The sequence below is a fragment of the Triplophysa rosa genome, linkage group LG18 (genome assembly GCF_024868665.1).
Source record: "Triplophysa rosa linkage group LG18, Trosa_1v2, whole genome shotgun sequence".
In the NCBI taxonomy this organism is placed as follows: Eukaryota; Metazoa; Chordata; class Actinopteri; order Cypriniformes; family Nemacheilidae; genus Triplophysa; species Triplophysa rosa.
The window spans coordinates 978,090-990,573 of record NC_079907.1 but is presented as its reverse complement, the minus strand read 5'-3'; the positions used below and the strand labels follow the sequence as shown (position 1 = coordinate 990,573).

The following is a 12,484-nucleotide window of genomic DNA, read 5'->3' as shown; positions in this document are numbered from 1 at the left end:
GAATTCAGTCACACGTACAATCTTTGACGTTAAAATATATAGAAAAGCATAGTTTGTTATTTTTATCGTTTAAGTTATAGGTTAACTTATAACATAATTGTCCTAACTTAAACACTAGTTTTTTTAATCATCTGAATTAAAGGGACGGTTCAGCCAAAAAAATTCTTTCATCATTTTTCATCATCGTCCTCATGTCTTTTCAAACCTGTATGAGTTTCTTTCTTCTGCAGAACACAAAAGAAGATATTTTGAAGAATGTCGGTAACCAAACAACACTGAAACCCATTGACTTCCATTGCATGAACACAAAACCATGCAGACATTTCTCAAAATATCTTCTTTTGTGTTCCAGAAAGAGTCATGTACACATTTGGGTGAATAAATGATGACAGAATTGTATTTTGGGGTAAACTATCGTAAGCATTAGTCTTCCCTGCTGTCCAGCATCAGAACACACCGGTGACCCATTTTTGGTTCTCAATCTCCCAGCAGAATGCTCCAGATTTAGAGGATCTTCTGAAGTTGTAGAGGCAGAACATCAAAGAGCAGACGCAGGAGACGGGCATTAGGTGTACCGTACAAAGTGTGCGCGTTTTTCCCTACGGACAATTTACCATCGTTCTTGCATAGCGAAAGTGATATGTGTAGTAAAACATACCAGAGTAACCACAGTTAAACCCATCATTACTATATAACTTGCTAAAAAAACAAACTGCAGTGTTTGTTAGGATGAAGAACAGCTTCAATAGATTAAGTGCGATGAAATAGTGTTACAGTATGAATCAGAACAAACCTGCAGCCAGACTGGAGGTAGTGAATTAAAACTGATCTTTCCAGCAGTCGTTAAATTACGTAATGTGTGTCAGTTTAAAGACATGTGACTACTACTTTATATTAACAACCAACCTAATCTCACAGGAAGTTCGTAGCTATTTTATGAGGTGGCTTATTCGTATGTTGTGAAAAACGTAGGATTACTAGACAAAAAGCTTTGTGTGAATTGTGTGACGTGAACCTTGTGTGTCTGGAGTTCTCCATCAGTGTCCTGGGACACCCGTTTTAAATCCGCTCTGTAAAGTCTTTTATGGTGCCTCTTAGAATTGAAGTGCCATAGATTGAGACAACATGAAAGAACAGAAAATAAACCCGAATCAGAACTGTATGAAGTATCAATATAATGCTAATACCGTACATTGAAATCTTACATTTGTAGAGGTGAGATAAAGTAGTGAGGTCCGTTTCTACATATTTGATATGCAGTGTCGATGGATACAGGCGGGATGCTTTACAGTACAGTGGTGTTTTTAGTTTCAGTGACGTGTTTGACAGATGCTACAGGAAACATTCAGGTTATGAGAAACTGAAGACAGTGTTTGTCATGAGATTGATGGGAACAGCAGTTGTGTGTCTGTGAGTCAGGTCTGTAATTCAGTCTCCCACAGCTGCTGCAGTTTCACCCCGGCCGACCGGACGAACACGTCAGGTGTAAATCAAACAGGACAGAAGAACAAGAGCCTGTCATTGTCCCGCTAAAAGTGCTGGAACTCTTAAAACGTCAATGACCGCCACCTCTCAGAATCGCTCACTGTTAGCAACACAACTAAATGAAAAGAGGATGAACAAAAATCACTTGTGAATATCGGCCATGGTTTTATTGCAGTAAAAGTATAGTAACCTTTTTAATCTGGCATAAAGATGTTTCGTTTTTGTTTTATTCTAGTGTAATTTCAAAGATTTTCAGTTTTTTAAGTTTGGATAATGAAGAGGTTGTTTAAGACACCTTCCTTCCCACAATAACACGCGCACACAGAAAGTAAATAACTTTTAAGATCTTGTTCTGTGCACAGTGAGAATTTAAAGCCGTGACATTCAGGGTTCAATCGTTTGTCAGACATCAGCAATAGCTCAGAGCTGACCTCACACTGACCCCTCTCACACACACACACGCACACACACACGCACGCACGCACGCACACGCACACACACTCACTCGTGATGTCATTTCAAACTCGTGTGTCTTCAGAGGATTTTGTTTAGGTTGATATAAAGTGTTTCTGCTGAAACTCTTCCACCCTCAGGCGTGTGCGTGTGTGTGTGTGTGTGTGTGTGCGTGTGCGTGTGTGTGTGTGTGTGTGTGTGTGTGTGTGTGTGCGTGTGTGTGTGTGTGTGTGTGTGTGTGTGTGTGCGGTGTGAACAGGTGAGCGTTACACACACGTGTCACTCATCTGTGTTAATGGCTCTTAATGTGAGAGCAGGAGCTTTGATCACATCGACAGGTCAGATTCTGTCAGCCGGTTTAAACACATCCTTCAGTCACCCAACAACCCAGCTGACGCTCTGAACCGCCTGTGACCTGTTACTGGAATGTTCTGACTTTAGTTCGCATCAAACTCTGTGGATGAGACGTGTGGTGTTAAATACACAAGGATCATTTCAACTTGGCCCTCCGTTTTATAAATAAGCAAATACGGTTTAAGTAAATCCTTCGTGGCATTGGAAGAAAGTTTTAAACACAACTTGAAGAGAAGGAGGTTTCCACGTTGTCATGAGGTCTGAATGAGATTAAACTTCAGCACAAAGACCGTCTTGTTATTTACTCAGGATCTTGTAATAGTTGCCATAAATCTACAGGAAATACTGAACCAGATGTAAATCACATGACCTGTAAAATCTCTCAAACTTTACTGACTGAACAAAGACTCACTGTGATACGGACACACACACACGCGCACACGCACACACACACACACACACACATGTGCGGTTAACAGATATAATCAAATATCAGCGATGTTTTGTGAGCAATAAGATTTTCTGGCTTCCCACATGAGTGTACTTAAAATTTCCTGAATTATATTTAATGAAATAAACTTAAACGTATAGTTAGTAAGTATATTGATATCATGAAGTATACTAATTGAATACTATACATGAATACTTTATAGTACACATGTCTAGTTTACAACTAGGCGTTTTGTTTGTACTGCAACTTAACTATGAGTGAACGTATTTGTATACTGATAGTTTACTAGTTCAGTACTTGTGGCACATTTTTTGGTTTATAAAAGCACACTTTGAAGTACACTGAGTAAACTATTTGTTTTGTAGTTACTTATTTTTATATTATTATTCGTTCACTTGCAAAAAACAAGTATGATTTTAAGATGTTGGTAACACTTTACGTTAAGGTACCCTTTATAAAGCATTTATAAATGTGTTCATTAATGATTAATAAGTTGTTTACAAATGCATTATAACGCACTTATAACTGCATGAATAAAAAGGAGGATTCTAACGAAATATCTGCCAAAGAGTGAGTCATTTTAACTCGCATGTTATAACGTGCTTAATAAATGTATTTATTCATTATTTCTTTGACTCGAAAGCAGATTCATTATTATCGTGATGTTGTTTGCAAAATAGGCTGTCAGATGGGAGACTGTAGGGTGTTATGTTGGTTTTTCTTATTATTGTATATTTCATATCTTATGTCACTTTTCAAACCATGTTTCTTACCTGATCCGGTTCCCAATGTCTTCCGGTGCTCTCCAAAGCATCCAAAGCAGTTTTTTCTTGCTTAACAAGATAAATTCATCAAACTTTTGGATCACCTTTTAACACTAAATGCACAAAAGGTGACTAACTTGTTTGTTTATGATGTTTTATTAATGATTCAATTACTTCCAATAGTTAATCAAAACCAGAAAACATTTATTCATTATTTATTGTAGAAACAGAATGCTTGCTCATAAGGCTACATCTCTGATGTGAATCATACATTTAGAAGTATTGACAGTCCATGAAAGAGCACTTTAAAGAAAAGTGGATGTCTGTGAAGTATTCGTACACAACTTCATAACACCTAACTTATAAATGTTAAGAGTTATAAATGTTAGCAAACCATGAAAGTGTGCCTTAATATAGTGGATTCATGTGAACCATTTATTAATGAGTTATGAACATTAGTAACCTGTGAAAATGACATATACAATAATAAGAAAAACCAACATAACACCCTATAGTCTCCCGTCTGACAGCCTATTTTGCAAACAACATTACGATAATAATGAATCTGCTTTCGAGTCAAAGAAATAATGAATAAATACATTTATTAAGCACTTATAACATGGGAGTTCAAATGGCTCACTATTTGGCAGATATTTTGTTAGAATCCCTTTTTTATTCATGCAGTTATAACTGCTTTATAATGCATTTGTAAACAACTTATTAATCATTAATGAACACATTTATAAATGCTTTATAAAGGGTACCTTAATGTAAAGTGTTACCAACTTCTTAAAATCACTTTAAATGTACAACTTTGTTTCTTTTAGGTGTTCATTTTTATACTTGAAATATAACTTGAAGTGTGCTTGAAGTAAATGTCTTTGATCGCTGCATATAAGGACGATCAGCTTCAGTTTCACATGTTTTGTTTAAATATAATGCAATATATGAAATAATGGAACTGAATGCTTATAACTTTTAATATATGAAAACTAAGCAGCAGTTGATAATGTATTATTCAATATATTGTAATATATTAACAATCATCGTACTATTCTATTTATATTTTCAAATGTATTTCACATTTTTAATATGAAATATAGGAACATGCATTTAGTAAGGATACTCAAAGAAATACTTTACAGAAGCCTTTTTCATTTAATAGAAGAAGCACATTTAAATGGGGTCAGTCGTGGCCTAATGGTTAGAGATTTGGACTCTTGACCAGAAGGTTGCCGGTTCGATTCTCTGGATGGGTTAAAAGCAGAGGTCACATTTAGGTTTTCAGAAGGGTATTTCATAGGTGTTCTCTTCTCACGACGGCATGAAAAGCATCAATACTTTGCCTTCTAAGATATTTTCTTTTTGGACAGATGCTGGGAGAATTATGTATCCTTCATGGCGAACAAACAATCCCAGAATGCATTGCTGTGAGCTCAGAGAAAGAATCTGAAGAGACTGAAGTGAGAGAAGTATGTAGACAGCTGACAAGGATTTGAAACAGAGCCGGTGTTTGTGTCTTTTATATGTTATATGCACAGATATGCATTTGAGTGTGCGTTCAGGGTTTGTATTAATTTATACGTGTGTTTTATCGATTGATCACTTACAGACGTTCAGATGGGGGGGGGGCTGTCAGGAACTGACGTATTAATCACAGTCGTTAGCTTCAATTCTGTGTGTGTGTGACAGCTGTGTCAGTGCAGGAATGGCTTGTCTTTGTTCTGTGTTTTAAGTGTGTGCGTGTCTTCAACCTCGCCTGTCCAGATTATGACAGCTCCTGTATTACCAGAACCATTAGGAACCTCTCACTGGGTTCCAGCAGGCACACACGCGCACACACACACACGCACGCGCACACACACACACACTATAAAAAGTAAACTACAAGCATCTGTGTATATATGTAAGTTTCAGACTTTAAATGTTAAAAACAACAACACAACAATAGTGACACTGACTGACAGAACAGTTGATCTCGCTCGATCACGACAATTGTTCAGAACTGAAGTGTGTCATTAAACCTTAACACTGACACTGATAAGTGTGTGTGTGTGCGTGTGTGTGTGTGTGCGTGTGCGTGTGCGTGCGCGTGCGCGTGCGTGCGCGTGCGCATGCGTGTGTGTGTGTGTGTGTGTGTGTGTGTGTGTGTGCGTGTGCGTGTGCATGCGTGCGTGTGCATTTGGAGCAGGTCATCTGCGTGAGAAACACATGTAACATGACCTGTAAGCGTAATGAAACACGGCTCATAAATCCAGCAGGTTCAGACGAGACTCTCATCATGTGACATCTGAAGTCATAATTCATTGCAAACTGCCACTCGTCCTTCAGTTCTTCAGCTTACACGCGTTGCTCCTCAAGACTTCTGACAAACAGCCTATAAAATAATACATGAAAATACAACTTTAACACATAGTAGTGAAACTAAGCTTCAGAAGAGAACTAAAGACACTAAATCACACATTTAGTATTTTATTTTTTTTAATTTAAGAAGCTTCAGAAACTAAATGTTATATTAGCTGTTTGGTTATTCAACTTTAAAAAAAATTTGGGACAATGTGTTTTAAAACCCTGATTTATTTTCTGTTTATTTGCTTTTATTCATAGCATGGACATCAAGTTGGTGCTTGGGCTAGTAGTTTTGTTTGTACTGTAGTTGTTAAAAAACACAAATTAAAGAAAAGTATAATTATTTAATGTAATATAATTATATCTAAACCAACAGAGTGGTTGTGTTTGGTCATATCTTGTTTAGATGTAGCTTCTTGCTTCAGGTTAAAGTTATACATTTTATTTTGAATAAACCTTGACAGGTGTGTCATTATGAGGATGTTCACAACAATAACAAAATAAAGGTTTCATATCACACCTGGGTGAGTAAATACCAATAGAACTGAATTGCAAGGAATGTTTGGACTTTTTAACGTGATAAAGTCTGATTTTCAACTCTTTCTGGACATGTTGTATGATGTACGTATGTAGCGTCTGTGACTCGTCTTTAGTCTTTCCTCATTTTTCATGAGGCTCACTATATTTCTTCCCAGAATCCTCCGTCTCTTATTTCTCAAATAGATTAGTCCAGGCGGGTTTAAGAACTAAGACACATGTTGAATTTTTCTAGGTTTTATTACATTGTTGGGATTTTAAATTCTCTGTTGATCTCGGCTTCATTAATACCCTCTCTCTCTATCTCTCTCTCTCTCTCTCTCTACATTTACATTTGTTTACATTTATTCATTTGGCAGACACTTTTATCCAAAGCGACTTACAAGTAGGAGAGCATGTAAACATTTTGTCAACATGATAAACAGCACCGTTAGTTTACAAGGCCATGCTACTAGGAGGATTTAAAGCTGGAGTCAGCAAATGAGAGAATGAACAACAAGATTTTTTTTCCTATAGACAGACAGACAGTTATTGGTTAGTCAAATAAATGCGGAACAGGTATGTTTTGAGCTGTTTTTTGAAACTTGTGAAGGATGCTGCAGTTCGGATGTAGGCTGGTATAGTTCATGCCATCAAAGGGGAACCGAATAAGTAAAGGTTTTTGCAAGTGATTTGGTGCCTCGCTGTGATGGAACAACCAGGCGTCGCTCATTTTCACACTGAAGATGACGAGAGGGGATGTAGACCTGGAGCACTGAGTTAAGGTAAATGGGCGAATTTGCCGTTATCATTCTGAAGGCCAGTGTCAGAGATCTAAACTTGATGAGGGCGGCTACTGGCAGCCAGTGAAGTGAAATCAGGAGGGGTGTTACATGGGTTCTTTTGGGCTGATTGAAAACTAGACGTGCAGCTGCATTCTGGATCATTTGCTATGGCTTGACTGCATTGGTTACAGTCAGTAGAGAATTGCAGTAGTCCAGTCTTGATATGACCAGAGCTGGGACAAGCAGCTGAGAGGCATGCTCCGACAGGAACGGCCTGATTTTCCTGATGTTGTAGAGCACATACCTGCAAGTTCCAGAGGTTGCTGCGATGTGGGAGGTGAATTTCAGCTGGTCATCGAACATCAACCCCAGGTTCCCCGCAGACTTGGTGGGTGTTATAGTTGAGGATCCGAGCTGAATGGTAAGGTGGTGTTCAATTGATGGCTAGGCCGGTATAAGGAGAGGTTGAGTTGTAGGTGATGCTCTTTCATCCAAGAGGAGATGTCCAGAAGGCAGGCAGAGACATGAGCAGAGATGGTGGGGTCATCTGGCTGAAAAGAGAAATAAAGCTGCGTGTCATCTGTATAAAAATGGTATGAGTACCCATGTGCCTTTATTATTGGACCCCGGGAGGTGGTATACTGTATATAGAAAAGAGGAGAGGAGCGAGAACTGAGCCCTGAGGAACTCCAGTTGTCAGCTGGTGACATCTGGATGTCTCGCCTCTCCAGGATACCTTAAAGGATCTGCCTGTGAGATAAGAGTCAAACCAGTTGAGTGCAGTTCCAGAGATGCCCAGTTTGAAGAGAGTGGACAGCAGGATCTGGTGGTTCACAGTGTCAAATGTAGCAGAGAGATCAAGCAGAATAAGGACAGATGACAAGGATTTAGCCCTTGCCTGCCGTAGGTTTTCAGCGACAGACAGGAGAGCTGTCTCCGTAGAATGTCCTTTCTTGAAGCCAGATTGCTGACTGTCCAGAAGGTCGTGCTGTGAGAGATAGGCAGAGAGTTGTTTACATTTACACTTACATTTATTAATTTGGCATATGCTTTTATCCAAAGGTAAATGGTTAAATACTATCCTTTCGAGGGCCTTGGTCTGTAGTTGCTGATCACTGAGGGGTCATGTGTTGGTCTCTCTCTCTCTCTCTCTCTCTCTCTCTCTCTCTCTCTCTCTCTCTCTCTCTCTCTCTCTCTCAGCCTCGATCTCACCAGTGTCTCAGTGGGCACAGACTTGTTCTTTCATTGAAAGCCATGTTTCTCTCTCTTTCTCTCTCTCTCTCTCTCTCCTCTCTCTCTCTCTCTCTCTGTTCTCTCTCTCTCTCCACTTTCTTGCTCTTCTCTTCTTCTCTCTCACGTCTCGCGTCTCTTCTCTCGGCTCTCATCTGGCTCCTCTCTCTCTCTCTCTCTCTCTCTCTCTCTCTCTCTCTCTCTCTCTCTCTCTCTCTCTCTCTCTCTCTCCTGTTAACTGGTTTAAGTTTTACATATCAAGAATTTGTATACAGTAAATAATAACAATAAATGCGGTTAGTTTTAGTTGAATTATTTGCATGCGCGTGTATGTGTGTGCACGTCTGTCTGTCTGTGTGTGTGTGTGTGCGTGTGCGCGCGTGCATGTGTGTGTGTGTGTGAATGCTGAGGCTGCAGTTCTCCGCTCTGAACTCATGATTGATGAACTCCATCAGAGAGAAAGAGCAGGAGAATGTGAGATGACAGAGAGAGAGAGAGGTTGTGGGAAAGCGAGATTATGTGCACAAAGAGAGAGAGAGGGAGAGAGAGACAGTGATGGATGTTCTGTGTTGTCGGCAGTCGATGACACATTCAGATTTGTCATCTTGTTAGTCTGTAATGAATGAGCGTGTGCTATATTTATTATCTCACTGGCTCGGGGGGCGGAGCTTCTCTCACCTGTCACATCTAATGGCCGTGAATGACAGAACATTCCTGCATCATTCTGTCTCTCATTTCCATACGGTATGTGTTCAATTATGATGAATAGCTGATGACAACTCTTCATGTGTTGATTTAGACATTTTTCAAAACATCAACAATTCTTCTGTCATTGACTTTCTTTTTTTATTAGCCTGTTCCCACACTGGTAGTGTATTTCCAACATCAAATATGCATACTTTAGTAAACACTCACATACACACAGTTTCTTTGATTTTTGTGTGGTGTTCTATGAAACTGAACTCACACTCTCTGACTCGACCACATGTGTGTAACAGCAAATGTGTGTAATACACAAATTCAGCCAAGAACAACAATTCTTGGCTGAAAAAGACCCAGAGAAAATTATTAAAAATTATTAAAAATAATAATATGTGGTTACTGTGGTTTTACAACAAATAAAATGCATGGTTTCTTCAGCTAACATTATTTTCAAAAGGAAGCTTAAAGTTCTAAAACTACTAATACACTTTGGTGTGCTTGGTTTATTTGTGGGCAGGTTATATAAGGCAGTGAATAAAACCATAAATTAAAATAAAAGTAATATTTAAAGATATTTAAAAGCAAGAGCAAATGATGCATAAGAAGTTAAAATGGCAATAAAAAAAAGGAAAAATATTGATTTTGAAGAATAAAAACAGGTTGCTGTCCACCTGCCCAAACAAAGACAGCTTCATACTGTGTGCGTGTGTGCGTGTGTGTGTGTGTGTGTGTATGTGTGCGTGCGTGCGTGCGTGCGTGCGTGCGTGCGTGCGTGTGTGTGTGTGTGTGCGTGAGTGTGTGTCTGTGTGTGCGTGTGCGCGTGTGCGTGTGTGCGTGCGTGTGTGTGAATGCTAGCGTTTGTGTGCTAGCGTGTGTATCAATGCTGACCCTCACACATGAACTTACTCTGAAAGCGTGTGTATAAATGCTGAAGTGCGGTGTATTTCTGCTGTAATGTGTCTGTTATGTCCTAATAGTGCACTGACTGTGTTGATGCTGCTGAGCGTTGTAAAATGAGAGAGCTCGGTCGTCCGTCCAGCTGCCTGAACTTACACTGTAACTCAACCTTACTGACTACACTCGTTTTAGACAAGCAATTAAAGCTGATTTATGAGGCAGACAGACAATCAGAGCGTTCTCTTGACCCACAGGAGGAGGCCAGACACTGTTTTTAGCTGTTCTGAAGGTATTGAGAAGGAGGTTGTAGGGTCACATCTGAGGAATGTGAATTTGTCTAATGACCTCTGTGATCTCTGGTGTGCTGCTGCCTTTATTTTAGTTATTTTATTTTATTATTATTATTTATTTATTTATTTTTTATTTACTTTATATCTTCTAAATATGCCATAGTATGCTACCTATGTAGGAAGCTCGTACTAAGTTTGTGGTTATTGTGTGGTGTGGTTACCAAGGATTGGTTGTTCTGACCTGTCTTGTCTTGTTATTGGCTGGTAAATGTCTGGTGTTTAATGAGTAGCTGGTGTGTTAATGGTCTTCTGGTGTTTAGAGATTCTCCTGGGGAGTTTCTCAGCCCCTTTGGTTGTTGTTTTTCTCTTGTCTTCAGAAAAACAACGTATCTGTACCGTGTTGCTGTTCCCTCTGGTGTTAAGCAAACTTAAAATTGAACAAAACATTTCACGATATGAATGACTTTGGTTTGACTTTGCATCATAGTTTCACATGTTTACATTGATCTGCGATTACATGCTAATTATAGTAGTTGTCAACACTTTTTGTAATTGTATAAGTGGACTAGTGGCTATTAAATTCAATTCATTTGCCTTTGTACAAAATAAATCCGGAAAAGAGGAAAATGATCAAATGGGAAGAAAAATGTTTTGGAACCAAAGCCTCCTAAACCAAAGTGTGTCCAATAATGTCAACAACGAAAGACAAAGGTTTTCATATCCCTTCAAAAATAAATTTTCATTTACAATCCCAACTCCACATCATTATTTGCATTTGGCATCATTTCTCCGCTGCTTTTTGCAACCCAACCTCATTCGTGCTTTTGTGTTTCTATCTCTGACAGGTGCGAGGTTGTAAATTAATTCTTCTCCTTTGAGCACAGGCTCCTCCGTCAGCAGTTTGACGTCCGTTCGGGACCGTCTGATGTTCACAGAGACAGTAAGAATGCCTCTGGCACCCGTGACTCTCATGACGGTCAGGTGATGTGTTTGTTGAGGTCTCATTTACGACATGAAGACTGTGTGATAATTGCTGCCCTGTCTTTTGCTGATGTATAGCCTCAATAACGCTGACGGGAGACGTTTGTTCTGTTTGTCCGCCGTTTGACCTCCTTTTTTAGAATGACATCTCTCCCGTTCCTGTAGTTTGGCTGTAAACTGTGCTGTTTGGGCCTTTTAATCTGTTAACAACCAGGTTTGTGTTGTTGGTTGAGGTCTTAAAGCTGTCAGGAGGGCCGTAAAACATAGGCACACCCTGTGTCAATACAGCAATTTACATCAAACTCGTAAACGCTCGAGACAGCGTTCAGTTTACCCTGTTTTTACGGCCTTCACACTGAACATTCATAAATGCATTATCTAGACGCACTGGCCCTGTTTTTAATCGTATAAGCAACCTTCTCATAATTTATTCAGTACCGTATAGATTTTCAAGTCATATGTATCCTGAGGGTATTGTGTTAAAGTGTTTCAGGATTACAGCACTTGTCGAATGACGTAAACGTCATTCTGTAATTCTGAGTGATGTCTCATGAAGCACAAACTTGTTCAGCTTGAAAAGGTGCCGGTAAAACACTTTGAAGGGTTTTTACAGTACACTTCACATCTAATTTGGTCCGGGGTGGAATTTTCTGTGTGAAGTTTGTCGGCCACCTGTGAGAGAGGACGTTTCTGGAAATCCCCCACTAGAGGACTTAATATAGTGCTGGATATATAAAATAAAGCCTGGTGATAGTTCCAGTCCTGGATGCTGATTGGTCAATAGTTGTCCTTTAGTAATAATATAACATTTTGCTACTGTTTATATAAGGGATGCATCGATGTATCGGCCACTGATATTAATCGGCTGATATTGGTTTAATTTAACACCATCGGCAATAGCATGAAAAAGGCCGATACTGATGGTTTATTAATGAAGTTGCATGTCTGAATAATCCAACGTTTTTCTCTGAGCAAAATAATTAAATGGCAACATCACAGACTTTATTTAAGTTTATTAAAGAAATGTTCAATGTTAAAGGGGTCATATGGCTCGAACACGTGTTGTTCTGTGTCTTTGGTGTGTTATAAGTCGCTCATGCGTGTATTAGACGTGTAAAACTGCAGAAATGAAAGTGTGGGAACAAAAGAGTCATTCTATGTAAAAGCGAATGCTCACCCAGACCTGCCTGAAACACCTCGTGTAGCCACACCCCCACAAATCTACAT

At 39.2% G+C, this 12,484-nt stretch overlaps 1 long non-coding RNA gene across 1 annotated transcript in view; it reads left to right on the top strand.

The window, feature by feature from the left end:
- Nucleotides 1-12,484, top strand: part of LOC130569112 (uncharacterized) — a 38,194-nt gene that overhangs the window by 11,254 nt on the left and 14,456 nt on the right. Inside the window, exon 3 of the long non-coding RNA XR_008964786.1 lies at nt 11,122-11,216. This is a non-coding gene — a long non-coding RNA (uncharacterized LOC130569112). The remainder of the gene's footprint in view (nt 1-11,121; nt 11,217-12,484) is intronic.